Source organism: Vigna umbellata, chromosome 1 (genome assembly GCF_029865625.1).
Source record: "Vigna umbellata cultivar VRB3 chromosome 1, Vumbellata_1.0, whole genome shotgun sequence".
Lineage (NCBI taxonomy): Eukaryota > Viridiplantae > Streptophyta > Magnoliopsida > Fabales > Fabaceae > Vigna > Vigna umbellata.
The window spans coordinates 27,478,261-27,493,245 of record NC_142165.1 but is presented as its reverse complement, the minus strand read 5'-3'; the positions used below and the strand labels follow the sequence as shown (position 1 = coordinate 27,493,245).

The following is a 14,985-nucleotide window of genomic DNA, read 5'->3' as shown; positions in this document are numbered from 1 at the left end:
TTAGCTATTTGACATGTGATAATCGATTATCAACTTATGGTAATCGATTATGCATTTAATGAATACACGATGACAAAAAACATGCCTAAAATCTCCAATGGCTAATTGTGGTAATCGATTATGGTAAGTCATAATCAATTATGGATAATAGTGGTATTCAATTATGGTAAGTCATAACCAAAGCAAATACCTAAACAAAATCTCTATAACTCCACAACAATCTTATATCCTATATATTAAACCCCACAAACAACAAGTACCCAAGAGCAATTTCTTTCACAAGAAAAGAAAATAAAAAACTTTCCAATTTAATTGAAACGTGTTGTTTCCATGACTTTTATAGGCCTCAACTCCTCAAAGTTGCTTCACATTACCAGCCACTCACACTCATCTTCCCATTTCTCATTAATTATGCTAAAGTTTACACCTTTAAAAACTAGTTATGTTTATTCTTCTTTTGTACCCTACTTTGCCACCAGGGAACCTTCCTACATTGTGTCATTAGAGGAACACCATGATTTCCTTAATGGTTCAGTTTTGCCTAGTAGATAAAGAAATAATATATGTTAACACTGAATGTGAAATTTTACGTAGAAAATTTGTCTATATTTTAGTGATGGATTTACTGACGAAATAATTAGTCGGTAATACATATTTCAATTACCGACGGATTATACTGACAGAAAAATCCATTTGTAAATGAAATATATGTTACGAAAGATATGTTTTATACCTCAAACCAAGAGGGGGGTGAATTTGATTTTGCTTTAAACAATTGATCTTTACAAAAGCTTTGCAAAATCTTCGGCTTTCTTGAAATTAATAAAACAAGAATGAAGAATCAACAATAAAAGAGAGAAGGATAGAGAAAGATTTATACAATCAATTTATATTGGTTCGACCAAGCCTACATCCACTCTTTCTTCAACAACCTATGTTGAAGGGATTCCACTATAATGATAGAGTTATCAAAATACAAAGATATCTCCTCTCAATGTACTTCTCACCCCACTCAAAATCACTATAGCAAACAAGAGGTGAACACCCTCACACTCTTACCAAACAGAAAACAATCACAAATCTCTTAACATCTTGAGAACAGTCCCTACTCTCAATAAGTACACACACGACTCTCTCCCTTGGCACACCTACACAAGAACGCAATCCTCATATTATAGATGATGAAATTGATCTTCTAAATATAGTCGAGTAGTGTAGATCCAATCAGAACAATTCAACCCAGTTTCTTGATAGAATCTTGATGTGTAAAACCCAAATTTGATCCTTGATTCTTCAAGATTCTTCTTAGACGCTCTTGTTATCAAAACTCAATGAAACAGATAGTTATCAAAATTGATAGCAATTGAATTTTAATTGAAACAACACGTTAGACAATTATTTATATGATTTTCTGAATCCTGATGCATTTTAATCGATTACTAAAATAATGTAATTTATTAAGCTTTTCCTTCTACTTTAAAAAATTTGCTTTTGTTTTGATTTAACAGATTATACAACACATGCAATCTATTATACAATTATTGTAACCTAGTAATAAATTTATTTAACCATTAAAAATAGTTAAGGTTTTAAATGAAATTGATTTTGACATATGAACCATATTTAACCGATTATGAAACTTATGTAATCGGTTATGTCAACACTTACGCAAATTTTCAAATCAATTTTCCTTCTAAACAGATGAATACACCAATGAAAGATATATTACCATACCAACGTGTTTTAATCGATTATACAACTATTTGTTCCTATTAGGCATACAAGTGATCTGGAGAACTCTAACAGATTATATACTTTGCTTAATCGATTATTTCTTCCAGAAATGAAATGTTCAATCTGTTTTAAAGCAAGATTCATCAACAAATAATGAATACATATATCAGACACATCAATCACAAACACAATAAGGATAAAGCAATTGTTATGTCATTTGTTTAATCGATTATATAATTTGCTTAATCGATTATTTCTTCCAAAAATGAAATGTTCAATTTGTTTTAAAGCAAGATTCATCAACAAATAATGAATACATATATCAGGCACATCAATCACAAACACAATAAGGATAAAGCAATTGTTATGTCATTTGTTGTGAAAAAAATATAGATATATAGGGTAGGTATAGCTCCCCCTATCAACAATCTCCCCCTTTTTTATGATGCACAACAAGAAACATGTTTTCCAGTTACTCTCTAATATGATCATAGATAGGGCAAGAATGAAGATTTTTAATAGTAACAAGAAGCATAAAAAGAAATAGCATACGTTTTCTTAGGCTTGTATTTTGCCTATTTTAGTTTCTAGTTTCTTTCTCTTAGATTGATTGTAAAGAAGCTTATATATTCTTCTTTTCTTCATGGTGCAAGCAATGTGGGACTTCACATATCTTGGACTTAAAAGAAAGAAGAATAAATAAGTCTTTTCTCCTTTTACTTACTTGTATTGCAAGTTATCTCATGTATACTTTTAGTTTTGATCTTTAGACTAGTTAGGTAGCTGTATAACCTAACGAGGTTGTAGAATTAAGAGATGTGAGACTTAAAACAACCTTGAGAGTTGTTGTCAAGACTTGAAGACCTCTAAGTCCCACATCCTTTATGTTAGAAATTATGAGGCTTGATTCTCAACAGTAAGAGGGGATGGGTTGAATTGGTGATTTATAAAATCGTTCACTTTCAAAATCCTTTTGCACAAATACAATGATCTTGAAATCTTTCTTGTGTGGTAAGAAAACTATGTATGCAATGAAAATGTAAAGAGACAAAGAGAGAAAAACAAACACAGTTTTTATCCTGGTTCGGCCTCAATGCCTACATTCGGTCATCCTTCCAATCAACCACGGATTGAAGAATATTTCACTATAATGATCAGACTATTACAGCAATGGTTTTACAAAGCTCTCTCAAATGAAAACACCTTCCAAACTCTCAATCAAATATAGAAACAGAATAAACCTACACACAAAAAACCGCTTGTCCTTGTTGCAGAAACCCTTTGAGAATCCCCTCTCAAAGTCGAAGAGCTCCTCACTCTTCTTCTTGACGCGCACGTCCAGGGAAACATCAAATCAAAGATTGTAGAAACTTCTTCTGATCAAAACAGATACACCTATAGTAGTGCTAATGTGATCAGCCAATGTAGTCCACGAAAATGCCTCTCAAGAATATCTCAAGATTTTTCAAATTCTTCACGTTCTTGATTCTTGGAGCGTATGAGCAACCTGTAAAAAATTTTCTCACGAGAATATCAGATAAAAAAAATTTAGTATTGCAAGCAGTGCGTCAATATATAGTTTTTATCAGTTCAAATGCAAAACAATCGATTATGTTACTTATGTAATCAGTTACATTAAAACAAATGTAACAACATTACAACAAACTCAGCTTTTAATCGAATTCTCAGTTAATGTAATCGATTTGCAATAAATGTTAGTCAAAAATATTTAAAAATATGCCCGCTAAAGCAGTTATGACTATCATGAAATCAGTTTTCAAAACATAAAAAACTTAATTGAATACACAACATATGTAATTGATTAAGCTTAACTCTTAAACATATTTTGAAAAATTTTCTTTTCAAAAACTCATCACAGCATATTTGAAAAAGATATATGTAAAAACACGAGTTTTAATTGATTTAACAACTAATGTAATTGATTCAAACTAGTTGTTTTGCCACAGTTAAAAACATAAGTTGTTTGATGACCTTAATTGATTACCACAACATTGTATTTGATTATGTCATGTAGATATGCCTTTGTGCTTGTGGTTTTCATTACACAGAAACATAAGTATGCATACAGATATAATCACATCATAATCAATCCAAAATGCATAACCAACACATTATGTCCAACATATGCAATTAACACATTATATGCAATTATCACAGTAAGCATGTACATATTCCACATATGTTTAACCAACACAAAAACCTTTTCTATTGTGACATGATAACATTCATGTGTTGTTGCTATTAATGTGTTGTCATCATCAAAAACAACATAACAGGGATTGGGTTCAGCTATCACATTGTTCCCCCTATCAACACTTGAGTTTTCTCCATCTACTTCATCTCCTAGTGCTATATAGGCAACCTAAGGTCTCCTTTGTAGATACACCTTGAACACCTCCAAATTTGAATATAAAGAGTGTTTTTCATTCAATTGCATTACATCTTTGAGATAGAATTATGTTTCTTAGTCTAATTTTGGGTCTTATCTTGTTAAGATTAAGTGGCGATCCTCCTTGACATTTACCTTTGATTCTTTCAAGTGGCATACCTTCCAATTCATAAGTTTCCTCTCCTTTCTCTCTTACATTTTTAGTCTTTTAATTCCATTTCCTAATTGTTCTTGTTTAGTTCTTAGGCTTATTTCCCTCTAGGCATGTTGTTCCATATCACTCTCCCCCTTGGGCATTAGCAAAAAATGGCAGAAAAAGTAACATGGAATAATTATGTGTTAAAGAACATAAAAAGTACTTACAGACCATTAAGAATATAATGCTCCCCCTATCATAAAGAGATGTAACACTATACTAGAATGTGAGCAGTATATGATTGATCATCAGAGTATGTATCAAAGCTTAGTTTATCAATTTGAAACAGTATACCAGATGTATATGACAGATACATAGCAGAGCATTTATACTGAATTCAAATGAATATAAAATATGATATCATGTGCATTTCCTAATACCCAAGATAATGTAGGCAATGGATATAAAGCATAGAGTATTATTGTAGTAATGACACTTAGATATCAATTATGGTGCATCAAAATATACGATAAATGTGTTAGCACATCTACAATAGAGTTATCATCTCATAATGATGCATATATGATAGATTTCAAAACTAATTTGAGCTATCTGCAACATATGATATATGTTTTATGCCAAACATGTATATAAGAACATTTGAAACGTGTCCAGCAACTCAAAATGCAATTATAAGCATATAAAACCAGATTTTATAACCTAATTGATTACATTATTAATGTAACAGATTAAGAAAATAACACTTCAAATTCTTTAACAGATCATAAAACTTTTTAATTTGTTAAATTTCGTATATATGATAAGAATCATATTGTTTGACCATTTAACCTGTCATGATCACATTGTAACTTGTAAACACAACTTTCTTAACATTGTAACTTGTTAGTATCATAATAAACATGATAAGAGCAATGGTTGTGTAACAATGCATGATTAATGGATGAAAATATGCATTTCAGCACATGATAGAGTGTTATTCCAGATTTCCACACTTATAACAGATTCGAAACATTCATTCAACTACAAATGTAATTCAATCACTCCATTCAAACATAGAACCTAATTTCAATAATCCAAATTGCATTAAAAAAAATAAAATCTAGGATATTGTTCTCAAAACCAGAATATCTTAAACCAGATATTCATTCAAACAGCTTAGGAAAATAAACAAGAAACAAATTCTTCAAAGACAAAGCATTATGGCTTAATTACAATTTGCCAAAACAGATTTAAAATTAAATCGAATTTAAATCATATACCTAAGTAAAATATTGTCATCGCTTTCTTCCGCTTCACTCTATTCTTCGTTATCATCTCCATCGTCTCCTTCTCCATCTTCTTCCATGGCTACTTTTTCATCCTCATCATTCTCCTCTTCCTCATCATCATCATTCAAACTCTAAATCCCCAGTTTCTCTTGAATAATAGTAATGTCCTTGTCTATCTTGTCAAATTGAGACTAGTAGAGAGTTGACAATGAATGCATTTGCCTAACCATGAATTTCTTAAATTCTGTTTTCGGCCTGAAAGAGGAAGCAGCAGATGAAGCATCAACAGAATGAGTCTCTTCTTCATTGAAATTTTCATTCTTGAAGACCCAAGCATTTTCTCCATGCCTTAACCTCATGTGATGTAAGGCATTTTTGTCAACCAAACTTAGTTTTCTAGATGATTCAGTGGCTTCTTCAGTAAGATCAACATTATAAAATTGAATGAGTTTTTGAGATGAACACAACATAAGGCAAACTAGCAGTATCCATCCTGGTCACTTTGACCATATTATCTGTAATGGCAACAATCTAGTATGTTTGTATGTTCTCTTCCAGTGCATGGATGATGCAGTTGTCTTCAGTAGTTAGCTAAGCATAATTGCTCTCCCTTGGAAGCAAAATCTAAGCAATAACGAATGCACACAAGCAATCATTCCTTTTCATTCAACCTGTTTTGTACAATTAGTAGTCACGCGATTGATTAGGATCTCTTAGACAGTCCCTATAGGAAGAGAATTTATGTAGACCTTCAATTCCGAGATGGGTCTTTTCACCCCTAGGTGAAATCCAGCAATGAAGGACCATACCTCTTTTATCAATTTTATGTTAATTCCTTTCACCTTGGAACATAGTGTGTGCCTTCACTAATCTTCAGATTTGAATAGAATACCCTTACTAGGTCAGGTTACCATTCTCCCATGAGTTCCACGAATGTCTTCAGCCCTTGATTGTTCAGTTAGTCTTGGAAGTTAAAACCTTCTCTTCTGAAGAAACTTACATTGATGTCCTTATGGGGAATAATATTCTTGGTTCTCCAGTAATCATTGATCTATCCTTCCAAAGTAGGATCACTGGATTTGCGTGCCATTCTTTTTATGCATTTTGGTTAGGAAGATGAAGCCATGTTAGTAGATTAGTCAAAGTGCTTGATGGAGAGATTAGGAAGGAGGTGAAGATTTGAATTCGGTCTCAGAAAATAGTAGGTGAATAATTTAATAGATTAGGGTTCCATTATAATAGATTAAGTCTAGAGGGAAGCCCATTTGCAAACTTGAAAAGCCCAAACATAAGCAGATCTAGATTATCCTTTTTACTTAACAGATTAAGTTCATTTCATATGACAATTTCAGCATACAGAGAAAACAATGAAAAAGTCTAATCGATTACATTATTTCCATAACAGATTAAATCGTAACAGAATCCAGATTCAGGTAAACATAGAAAGCATTGAGAAAAGGCTAATAAATTATTCATATAATAGGTTAAAATACACAAACATGGATTTCCGCACAATTCTTTCATTTCAATAATCCAACATTCATTACACACATATAGATGACTGTACAGAATATGATTGATAGATGACTATACAGAATATGATTGATAGATGACTGTACAGAATAATCCAACATTCACTTTTGAACTTTCCTTGAGCCATTGTGTCTCCACTTCTTTACAACACCATGTAGCTCTAGAAAAGCATCAAGCAACTGATAATACCTGTCCTCTATAGACTCATCACCAAAATTGTTGGCACTGCTATCTGAACACATTGAACCTGTTATCAAGCACAAATTGGTCTCATCTTCCAAGCTTTCATCAGAGTCACTTGAAGCGCAGTTTGAGTCATTATCTTCCCATGCTATATAGGCCTTCTTTTGCTTATGCTTTCTGCTGTCTTATTTGGTCCTGTCATCCAGCTTTTGCTTCGTTTTTAGAACAAGACACTCAGGTTTGACATGGCCTACTTTTCCATATTCATAGCATGTTAGAGTAGCAACAACTTTGCCTTTCTTCTTATTTGCTCTAGAGTTTCCTGCAAAATAAGAATTGAAGTCTTAAGGGCAATTGTGTGTTTTAGTTCACTTTCTTCCTCTTCTTTCAATCTTCCAAGTTCAAGCCCATGTTTCCTCAATTTTCCAAACAGTGTAGCCATATTCATAGTTATCAAGTCTCTTGATTCTGAAATGGCAGTGACGTTTGACTACCAGCTTCTGTTTAGACTCTTCAAGATCTTGATATTGATTTATTCTTTGTCAAAAGTCTTTCCCAAGGCAAGAAGGTGGTTAACAATATGAGTGAAACTTTTTTGTACGTCGTAGATAGTTTCACCAACCTTCATTCTAAACATCTTATATTCTTGGATGAGAGAGTTCTTTCTTGCTCTCTTATCCTCATTTGTTCCTTCATGGGTGACCTCTAGAACATCCCACATTTCTTTTGTTGTCGAGAACATAGAGATTCTGTAGAATTCATCAATAGTGAGTGTTGAGGAGATGATGTTCTTGGCCTTTACATTGTAGTGAGCTCTCTTGTTCTCATTTATAGTCCACTTAGAAAAGTCTTTGACCTTTGTCTTACCAATCTCTACTTTTTTTGGTTCAAAGGGACCATTGATAATAGCAACCCATACACTCTTATCCACTGATTCCAAGAAAATCTCCATCCTATTTTTCCAAAAGGGTAATTCTCACCCGCAAATAGTGGTGGCCTATTTGTTGATGCCACTTCTCCAAACGTCTGAGATATATTGGCCATCAGGAACGTTTTAATTGATTAAATAAAAAAGGTAATCCATTAAAATTTGAGGAATTTTTGAATTCCTAGCTGTGATGTCAATTGTTAGAAAAGAGATGCCTTTATATTTCAAACCAAGAGGGGGTGAATTGGATTTTTCTTTAAAAAAAATGATCTTTTCAAAAGCTTTGCAAAATCTTTGATTTTAATAAAACAAGAATGATGAATCAACAATAAAAGAGAAAAGGATAGAGAAAGATTGACATAATCAATTTATACTGGTTCGACCAAGCCTTCATTCAGTCTTCCTTCAACAACCTGAGTTGAGAGGATTCCACTACAATGATAGAGTTGTAAGAATACAAAGATATCCCCTCTCAATGTAGTTCTCACCCCACTCAAAATCACTATAGAAAACAAGATGTGAACACCCTCATACTCTTACCAAATAGCGAACAATCAGAACTCTCTTAACACCTTGAGAACAATCTCAACACTCAATGAGAACAATCTCAACACTCAACAAGAACACACACGACTCTCTTCCCTGGCACACCTACACAGGAACACAATCCTCAGATTATAGATGATGAAACTAATCTTCTGAATACACTCCAGTAGTGCAAATCAGATCATAACAATTCATTCTAGTTTCTTTATAAAATCTTGATGTGTAAAACCCAAATTTGATCATTGATTCTTCAAAACTCTTCTTAGACACTCTTATAATCAAAAACCAGTGAAATAGTTAGTTATGAAATTGATTGCAATTGAATATTAATTGGAACAACACACAACACAGTGATTTATAGGATTGTTACAGCAGCCATTATAGATCGAAGAAGGAGGCATTGCGTTGGCGTTGTCTACACCTGCAACGACTCCAGGCACTGTCCACTTGTTGGATCAAACCGTGAAGACACCTCTACTGCTCCTGGTGAGTGTTGTAGAATTTGAAGATGGAAGAAGCCCTATGCGAGAGAAGAGTGGCGCTGACAACGACGAAAACCTATTCGGAGGCTTCAGGGAGTGGCTCGGCCTCCTTCGCGAGAAAGGAGAAATCGCGAAAGCCTCTCAGGTTGTCAATCTAGAATAACTTCTGACCAATGGTGAGTGTAAGAAATGTTATGCCTTGTTTCTCAACACCAAGAGGGACGATGAATTGGTTTTGAATAAAAATTCTTTATTTTCTATCTTTTTGGAAATCTTTAGAATGATCTTTAACGCATAAAACAGTAATGAAAATAATGCAGTAAAGAAGTTAAAGGATAGAAAACAAACACAGTTTTTTATACCGGTTCGGCCTCAATGCCTACATTCAATCTCTTCCAATCAACCTCAGACTGAAAGACTTTCCACCAAAAGGATTTGAGTTTTTACAGCAAGGCTTTATAGAGACCAACTCCCAAATGTAATCTCCTCTCTAACTCACCAATCTATTATAGGAAAAACACACCCTACAGAAAGAACAATTCTCTTCTCTGTAGTACCCCTTTGAGACCCTTCTCAAAGTCACAAGAACAACAAGTTCTTCTTCCTGGAAACACGCACAGGGAAACCACAATCTCTTGATTGCAAACAAAGTTTTGATCAGGAAAGAAAACACCTTAATGTGCAATAGTTGATCAACCAATAAACGTTCAAAGCTATCCTTCAAGAATCCTTCAAAATATGCAAATCTTTTGTATCTTGATTCATGGAGTAACCAGCGCACCTACGATTCTTTTCTTGACTCATTGATATCAAATTTAAAATTTCAAATGATCAAAAGTTCTTAATGCACATTGCAACGCATCATTATATAGATTTTCTTATGTCTGAAGCTTTTTAATCGATTACGAAAATAATGTAATCGGTTACACATTTAACAGAGTTACACCAAAAATACAGTAAAACAGATTTAACTAATTAAGAAATTAATGTAATCAATTGCACATAAAATATAAGTCAGATTATTTGAAAATATGACCGTTATGACATATCTTGAAAAAAATTTTCAAAGTATACCAGACTTAACCAATTAAGTAAACAGTGTAATCGGTTAAGTATTACACACAGAAAATTTTGAAAACTTTTTCTTCTCAAAAATCATCACAGCACATAGAAAACATGTGTTAGCAACGACATGAGTTTTAATCAATTATACACATAATGTAATCGGTTAAAAATTGTAGTTTGCCACAGTTTAAACATTAGCTATCTGATGAACTTAATTGATTACATAACCACTGTAATCGATTACTTCATTCATATCTACTTTGTGCAAGTGGTTTTAATATATGAAAAGATGAGTATGCATACAACAAATGTAAATACATGTACAACCATAGAAAGTATGCAACCTAAACAGTTCAGGCAATATATGTCTTAAACATAAGGAAACATTTATGTTGTTGTCATAGAAACATATATGTGTTTTCATCATCAAAAACCAAACACATAAGGGATTGGGTTTAACATTTACATTGCTCCCCTATCAACAGTGAGCATACATTCGACTTTGTCTTCAATTGTATCTCTCTTTGAAATGTTTGTGTCTCTCTTCGAATTTAAACAATTTATTCTGAAAGAGTTATGCTCCTGCATATATTAGCCCACAAGCATTAAGGAAAAATCTTCTTATTGGAGTAAACTTTGCTTCTGCTACCTCTGGTCATGATGAAAATGCTACTATTTTGAATGTAAGTTTGGAATGCCACTATTAGGTTGCCTACCTGCTACAATGAATTTATTTTGTTTCCATGAGAATGGTTATCTCAAGAATAAACTTTGATGCCAAAGCATTTAAAAGAAAGATATGAACTCAGTTGTTGCTGTAGAAATCACCTTCAGTAGTGGCAAATGGTGCCTTGTGAAATTGGGGGAAGGGGATAAGTATTTTGTGAGTAGAATCCTATAATTATTAGATCAATGTTATGGTTAAAATTAATTGTTATCAAGAGTGCCTAAGTTGTTTCTTTTGTGTAGGAGATGAGGGTGGATGCACTATTGTGCCTTCTCCTCTATCATGTGCAGGTACTATTGTCACTTCTAACTATTCACTTTACCTTTCAATAATTTTCTTCTTTTTCTTTTTAATCAATATGATAGAAAGCAGAGTTTATGAATAAATGGAACAATCGAAAATATGAAGTGTGAAAAGTGGAATGATGAAAATTCACTATTATGATGAAAACAGAAAACTCAGAAGGTTCCAGGACCATTTGCCTAAAGCCAAGCTCCTTAGAAGAATCATAATAATTATTCTCCTCCCACTCCACTTAAAACAAAATGTGTCCCCTCTCACATCCTACACCTCATAATATATAACAACCCATACTCTTTTTCTCTCTTCTAACTAACACATTTCCCTCACAAAGCCACGTCACCCTTTTCTCTCCTCTTATAAACTCTGCCCCACCTATTTTTATTATTTCCTCCTCCTTGAATCAAGGGTTCATTGACTTGCCTAACACTTGGGTACGTATCAATGCATTCTTCATGAATTAAAGCCTTGTCCTCAAGGCTAAACTCTGGAAATTGACTTCTAATATTTACTTCATCTTCCCAAGTTGCTTCGTCTGCATTATGTTCCCTCCATTGAACCAGTACTTGCTTCTTAGTTTCCCCTCTTTTGGTGTAGTTCCTAGTGGCTAATATGGCCATAGGAACTAATACTTCGGCTCTGTCATCATCTAACCCTGTAAGGAGAGCATCCTCGACCTTATACTTGTCCATCGCCTTCTTCAACAAAGATACATGAAAAACAGGATGGATCTTTGAAGTAGGTGGTAATTTCAGACGATATGCCACCTCTCCTACTTTCTCCTCTACTTCAAATGGTCCATAGTATTTAACACTTAATTTATGATTAATTTTGCTTATGACCGGCTGTTGTCTATTCTGTTTCAACTTCAAAAACACAAGATCTCCTACAGCAAAATGTCTTTCCCTTCGATGCTTATTAGCTTGAATAATCATTCTATCTTGGGCACGCAATAAATGAGACTTCAACTATCTTAATGCTTCATCCCTCTCCAGAAGATCCTTTTGAACAGCTGCTACCCTCACCTCACCTTGAACCACCTGTACAATCTTAGGAGGAGCTCTTCCATACACCGCTTCAAAAGGAGTCATTTGCGTAGACCTGTGATAAGTGGTATTAAACCACAACTCTGCCCGCGGCACCCAAATCACCCACGTTTTGGGTTGATCAATAATAAAACATCTGAGGTAAGTCTCTAGACATCGATTAGTTACCTCAGTCTATCCGTTCGATTGCGGATGATACGCGGTGCTCATTTTCAGCTTTGTTCCTTGCATCTTAAAGAGCTCCCTCCAAAACAAGCTCATGAATATAGGATCCCTATCACTCACCACCGAATTTAGTACTCCATGCAGCCTTATTACTTCTTTTACAAAAATCTCAACTAAGGACTTTGTCGTATAAGGATGTTTATGGGGAACAAAGTGGCAGTATTTTGTTAAACGATCCACCACTACCAAAATTGCCTCAAATCGTTTAGACCGGGGCAATCCAGTAATGAAGTCCATACTTATATCCTCCCAAACTCTTTCCAGAATCTGTAAAGGCTGTAATAAACCATTAGGGGCTACTGCTATGTATTTTTGCCTCTGGCAGGTATCACATGCTTGGACAAATTGTTGGACATCTTTCTTCATTCCTTTCCAATACACATTGGCTGCAATTCTTCTATTGGTTCGGTAGAACCCTGAATGACCCCCTTGTGGAGTAGAGTGAGCTTCTTCCAATAACCTATTGACCCACACAGATTTCTCCGGTACCACTAAGTGGTCCTTATAATATAAAACACCTTGTTTATATTCATATCCCACATAAACTTGTCCATCCTTCATTTCTTCTACTATCTTCTTTAATTTATCATCAACATGCACCGCTGCATTAAGCTCTTGCCAATCTAACCAAACTGGAAAAGACACTATGTTCTTCATTTCTCCTTCATCTCTACTTCGGGATAGAGCATCTGCCCCTTGATTTTCTTTGCCAGGCTTATACAAAATCTCAAAATTATAGCCTAATAGTCTAGCCAACCAATTTCGTTGTCCTCCTTTTGTTATCCTTTACTGCATTAATTGCTTAAGACTCTTCTGGTATGAAAAAACAGTAAATTTGCGACCCAAAAGATAAGGCCTCCAATGTTGGATAGCCAATGTCACTGCCATCAACTCTCTTTTGTAGGCTGACTTAGTCAAGTTGCGTGAACTCAAGGCCTTGCTATAGTACGCCACAAGTCTTTTTCCCTACATTAGGATCGCTCCAATCCCTGTCCCCGAGGCATCACATTCCAAGACGAACTCTTCTTCAAAATTAGGGAGCCTCAACACTAGTGCCGAAGTGACCCTTCATTTGAGCTCATTAAATGCTTCTTGAGCTCGTTCATTTCACCTGAATCCATCCTTTCTAGTAAGCTTTGTTAGTGGTTTAGCTATCTTACCATAATCTTTTATGAACTTACGATAATAGCCTGTGAGACCCAAAAATCCACGAACTCCCTTCACGTTCTTGGGAATTGTCCACTCTAACACACTACTAACCTTCGTTGGGTCCATCTCAACTCCATGTATGGAAATAATATGCCTCAGATACTCCACCTTCTCATGGCCAAACAAACATTTTTCCTTGTTCGCAAATAATTGGTGATCTCCCAACACTTCCAACACCTTCTCAAGAAACTGCATATGCTCTTCCCAACTACGGTTGTACACGAGTATGTCATCAAAAAACACCAATACCCCTCGTCTCAACAGCGTTCGAAAAACTTCATTCATGAGAGGTTGGAATGTCGACGGCGCGTCATAAGTCCAAAGGGCATCACGAGGTACTCATAATGACCTTCATGGGTTCAGAATGTTGTCTTTGGAATGTCTTCCTCCCTCATTCTGACTTGATGATATCCTGAATGGAGGTCCAACTTAGAAATATTTGGCCCTATGCAACTCATACAATAACTCCTCAATAACTGGGATTGGAAATTTATCTGGAATAGTGGCCTTGTTCAAATCTCTATAATCAACACACATGCGCCATTTGTTATTTTTTTTCTTCACCAAAATGACTAGGCTCGAATAAGCACTCTGGTTGTGCCTGATATGACCCACTTTAATTAACTCTTGCACTTGTCTCACAATTTCTTTCTTCTGATGATACGAATATTTGTAAGGCCTCATGTTAATGGTTCTTGTCCTGGTTTGAGATGAATTTTGTGTTCCTTTACACGGATAGGAGGTAGCCCCTTAGGCTCTTCAAACACATCTTTGAAATGCTGCAACAAGTGGTTTAAGACACACTGTTGCTTTGGACCCAACTATACAACTCCCATCTTCTCTCTTTCCTCCAACACCCCGCACACTGAAATTAATAATGAATCCCCATGAGGGACCTCTCTTACAGTTTCTCGCCTTGCTGGGTTTGGATCTTCATCCGCTATTTTTTCCAATCCACAGTGGTCTCTCCCAACGTCGTTAACCACGACATCCCCAATATCACGTCCATGTCCTCCAAATCGAAGAGAAAAGCATCAATTTCAAACTCACCATCATCAATGCTTACTTTGATACCTCGAAAAATCCCTTGAGTCTCGGATTTGTGTCCATCTCCCATCAAAATCTTCATTTATTTGGTTCTTTCCCACTGCCAACCCAAAGCTTCCACAAGC

General features: G+C 34.8%; 1 pseudogene; it reads right to left on the bottom strand.

The window, feature by feature from the left end:
• Nucleotides 1-11,659: 11,659 nt before the first annotated feature.
• On the bottom strand, nt 11,660-12,424 carry LOC148205039 (uncharacterized; annotated as a pseudogene).
• Nucleotides 12,425-14,985: the final 2,561 nt, after the last annotated feature.